Source organism: Vigna radiata, unplaced genomic scaffold, assembly GCF_000741045.1.
Source record: "Vigna radiata var. radiata cultivar VC1973A unplaced genomic scaffold, Vradiata_ver6 scaffold_438, whole genome shotgun sequence".
Lineage (NCBI taxonomy): Eukaryota > Viridiplantae > Streptophyta > Magnoliopsida > Fabales > Fabaceae > Vigna > Vigna radiata.
The window spans coordinates 15009-20472 of record NW_014541983.1 but is presented as its reverse complement, the minus strand read 5'-3'; positions in this window follow the sequence as shown (position 1 = coordinate 20472).

Below are 5464 nucleotides of genomic sequence, written 5' to 3'. Positions count from 1 at the left end.
GTTTACGTAAAAATAAAGTTCTTATGTTCAAATTAAGAATTAAACATTTACTATTATTTTTTGATAAATATTAATGAACAACACATTTGAAAATGAATAAAATTAAAAAAAAAGACAAATTTTAAATATATATATTTAGTCCTTAAACAGGTTTATTATCTTATTTTGGTGTTCGTATAGTTATTTATTTTTAAAAGATAAAATTATCTTTATTTTAAATCATGATATTTTGTTTTGATAATAGTAGTATATTTTTTTCTCTTTCTATCCTTTTTAAAATATATATTATTGTGAAAAGTGATTCCAAAATTTGAGATCTTTTATATATATTTATTGTATAATTTTACTCTTTCTAATAAATATTTATTGTCTATTACAATATAAGAAAAAAAAAATATTAGAGAAATTACTTTCTTACTCATGTGTTTATTTTGTTAATAAAAGTAGCAATTGTAATTTGTTTATAGGCATCTCACGCTTTAATTTTTTTTTACTATTACATGTCTCTCTAGAAAGTTATTAAAATAATAATTTTTTTTTATATTATATTTTTCTCTAATCACCTCATCATTTAATACAAATATATTTTATTATTGATAACAAAGTAATGAAAACGATTATAAAAGAAAAAAAAATAGAGTATAGAAAATAATAATTAATTTATTTAAATAATAATATTATAATAGATTTCTAATTACTAGATTATTTAATATATTTTATTTTTATTTCATAAAATAGTATTATTTATGTATGAATATAAAAAATTGTGTTTTATAATTGACAATGTATTTAAAACATTGAAACTTAATTATTTTAATAATAAAAGTTTAAGGTATAAATATAATTCTTACAGACGAGTTTTATTATCTTAAATCATACAATTTCTTTAAACGTTTTTTTTTTTTTAGTTTTTCTTTTTCTTTAAGTTTTTTAATTGTCAATTTATATGTTTGGAAATTAGAGACTATTAGGGTGATCCTTGAGGCGAGTTCTCCACTTTTATTCAATTAGTTTCTACAAAGAGTAAGTTAGTTTTATGCTCTTTTCTTAATCGGTATGTTTTTTTGTTAATGTGGATTGTCTTAGTTTGCATATGGTGCTTGAGCTTTATTTAAGATTCTTTACTGATATGTGGTCTTAATGGTGTGTCTTGACCGTGCTTGTGTGGTTTATAGGAGTTGCATGTGCGTTTGAAGGTGTTTTTAGGTCTATTAAGCTATTTGGTTATCTTTTAGGCGAAGGAAGCTAATTACTCTATTTTTAAGTTATAAATGTATTGACATTTATATTTTTACATGATTGATTGACATTATGAAGTTTGATCTATTGAAATTTGGTTTAGGTTGGATGTTTGTATGTTGTTTGAATTGGTGTTGAATTGAGGAACTTAGGATCTAATAAATTGAGCAACTTGGCATGTGCCAGAACATTTAAAAGTTGTTTTTCTATCAAAGTACGAAGTAGGAAATACTAATTTGACCATTCAAACATGTTACTTTTTCCCCAAATCATAAAATTTACTCTGTTGATATCTGATATAGAGTTGAACAGTAGCAAAATGCTATTGAGCGTGAGTTCATTGTGCAGATCTATGAGCATTTGAGCTATAGGTTTTTGAGCATCAGCTTTGTATCCCTGAACGCTCATAAGTGTGAATGATTTGTCGTTGAGCATCATTTTCTGCAAGGTTGAAGCATTTATGTTCCAAGACATTGAGTGACATGAGGGTTTCATTGAGCAAGTTTCTTTTGCGAGAAGAATGAAGCTAAGCGCTAGGATTGCCCTTGAGCGGCACCTTTTGTAAAAGGTTTGGAGCTTAGCATTGGAACTTCTACGAGCATTACCTTTTGCGAGAAGACTAGTGCTGAATGTCATTTCTATTTGCCAATATACATGTTTGAGTTTTGTTATTCCATGGTTGTTTGAAATGAATTTACAATGTACTTGATGCATGTTTAAGTGTGCATGGTGTTTATTCATGTATGAAATTGTGGTAATGGTGAGTATGGTATATGTGTTGGCATAATTCCATGGATTTTGTGGGAAGATTCTATGGTAACATTTCATTAGTGTATGTATTGATTTATTACTATTAAGAGTTATCCTATCACTCTAATAACCATCCAATCTCAAGCAGAGAATAATGGTGAAAGGTGCTAGAGGATCTAGTCTAAGAGCTTTACATTGGTCAAAGATGGTTGACAGACTAACCTTGTGTATGGTAGCTTGGGTAGGCGAGCTCTTCCACCACCACTATAGGATTGTTGATATAAATGATTTACATGTGTTAATATCTCTTGTATGGATGTTCTTTTTGTACATTAGCTTATCATTTCTTCGGTTTTTGTTTCTGTCTATGTGTTTTTCATGTTTGCAATGATCACCTAAATTGTGTGAGTAGATGATGAGGTAGCAGTTGATCTAGTTCAAGAAGATGGCGATGATGTAGTATAGGTTTAGGATGATCGTTATGCATATGTTATCTTTTGAAAACATTATTATGCTTTTGACTTAATATAATAATATCTTTAGCCATATAGGACCTTTGTATATGTATATTTTGTTAGAATTATAGAATCAATATATCTCAACCAAGATAGGGGTGAAAAGTTCTAGTATGTAAAATCTGTTTAAGATGAACTTCTCAACCTTTCAAATATTTAACAGATTATGAAGAAAAGAAAATGAAGTAAACCACACAAGATTTTATAGTGGTTCAACTCTTAAAGAGTTTACATCCAATATTCATCCAACAACCTAAGTTGGAAGGAGATCCACTATATAAGAATGTTAAGATTATAGATTTATAAGATCTTCTATATAATCTAAATCTTTATAAAAAAAATTAACTCCTTTAGATGAGGTTACACACACTCACACCAAGAACCTTACCTACAAAACAAAGGACACAATATTCAAGAAGATGCTTCTTAACTCTAGTGTAGGTATTATAGAGAAAACTGAAACTAGATGCTTCTTAGCTCTTTCCCTTTATTCTAGCAATTTGTAGCCTTGATTTTCCTCAATTAAGGTTTTTCTTTCCAAGAATGGTCAAAAGATGTTCTTGTTCAACAAATGAATGCTCTTGTGACGTTTTTCATACTTGAAAAAGGAACCAAACACATATATATAGCAAAGACACAATATTGTTTGTTTTAATCGATTAGGTAAATAACTTAATTGATTAAAATAGAGAGCTTGTGATAGAGGACTCTCCTTCATCCTATATAAGAAGAACTTAAGGAGGAACCTTTACAATTCAAAGGACTTATGACAAGGTCAAGGAGCAAATAATTGGAAGAAAAAATCTCCTCTAGGCTCATGATGCTCCATGAACATTGGAATTCAAGAGACATGAAGATCATGGCTTGGAACTCACCCCATGATCACTCCTAATTGACTTGATTTTCAATTCCTTTTCATTTTGACTAATAGATACAAATTTCTTAAAAACCTTTAGGCTATCATGTTTAGATAAGATAAAGAAAGTCCAAGTAAATATAGGGAAGTCATCAATAAGTACTAATGCAGAGTAATTTTCTCCTATACTTCTTATTCTAGATGGGTCAAACAAGTCCATATGTATTAATTCTAGTGGCTTTGTAGTGGATCTATATTGTTTTGACGATGTTTTTACTTGTTTTCCTTTTTGGCATGCATCGCAAAGTTTATCTCGTTCAAACTTGACTTCAGGTAGTCCTTGGACAAGATTATTTGAGACTAGTTTATTTAATTGAGAAATGTGAATATGAGTTAATCTCTTATGTCATAACCATGATTCATCATTTTTAGCTAGTAAACATACAATAGAATCAAAAGATGTGTTTTCAAAGTCAACCATATAAATGCTTTGGTATCTTTTACCAATAAAAACTAATTCATCAGATGATTCACAACAGATCAAACAACGGTTTACTTCAAAGGTAAATTTTAAGCCTTTGTCACATAGCTGGCTAATACTTAACAAATTCTGTTTAAGGCCTTTCACTAGCAACATATTTTCAATTTCAAAAGTTGATGGAGTTCTTATCTCTTCAGTGCCTAAGATTTTACTTTTGTTATTGTCACTATATGTGACATGACCACTAGTTTTGTAGAATATATTGCTTAATTTTCTTGTATCTTTAGTCGTCATATGACTTGAATAGTCACTATTTAAGTACCACATACACTTCTTTCCTTTTTTTATTATTCTACAACACATATTAGGAAGCAGTAGGTATCTGTTAAAATGTGTTGAAGTATTTGTTATATATATATATATATATATATATATATATATATATATATATATATATATATATATATATATATATATATATATATATATATATAGGCGGGAAATTTGCATTCGTTGAAGTAACAATTGAGAATAAGTTATGAAAGGATCTTTTGCGAGAAACTTTTGTTTTTAAGGGAGGGAAAGTGGATCTAGTTATGAAATTTTATTGCATTAATTTGAAATTCATTGATGCTATTAAAGTTGGGTAATAGAGTACTTTTGAAACTGAAAAAGAAGGAAGTTCTGAAATAATGAAACACCACCTCCAGCCTCCCTTGAATGGCCGACCATACCATGATCACATGCTAACATTGTCCTCTTCTTTTTGCTCCCATGTTCACGGTTTCGTATGCACTACACAACATCAATGGTGTACCTCATTATTCTAATTATATAGGGTATAGTTTTCTTTCATCTTCATCTTCGATTAATATTAATAAGGAGATAAATAAAACTTTGATAAAGGACTGAACTGAGATAGTGTTTGGACAATTTTACCTAACTAACTCCTTTCATATGTAAATTAGAATTGAGTCTAAAGAAAGATACTATTCTTCTACAATATATAATAAGGTTAATCAAGTTTAAATTTCTTTTGAGTGCTTTTGTTAGATTTTTTTATTAAATATAATTCTCAAAAGTATATTTAGACTCCCTGGTTCAATTGATAAAACCTGTCAATTTTGATGGATATTTTATATCTGATCGATTATAATCTAAAATAAAACTATCCGATCATTGACTTATCAATTTTGACTCATAAAGTTAAATAGATTACAAATGTCAAAAATTGCAATTTTAATTTTTTCTTCAAAAAATTAAAAAAAAAGCCCTAAAATACCAGCCATTTTATTTTTTTATTCTACATATAAGGTTGTTATTATTACAAGGAAGATCTTAAATAGAATTAAAAATAACTTTTTTAAGAACATTTAAAAAGTAAGAAAACTAATGCAAATAAATAAATTATTTAAAGTTAATTTTCATCTATTTAATTTTATTCCGGTGTATCTTACACTTACCACTCATGTAGGAATAAGACATGTTTTTTCAAGGGAAAATGATATTTTGACAAACGAGATTTGACAAATTTTTGACACCCACTACGTGTCAGTGTGTCATTGGTTAGCCTTTAATAAAAAAAAAAATTTAAAAATGACGTGGACGGGCAGGGGCAGACAG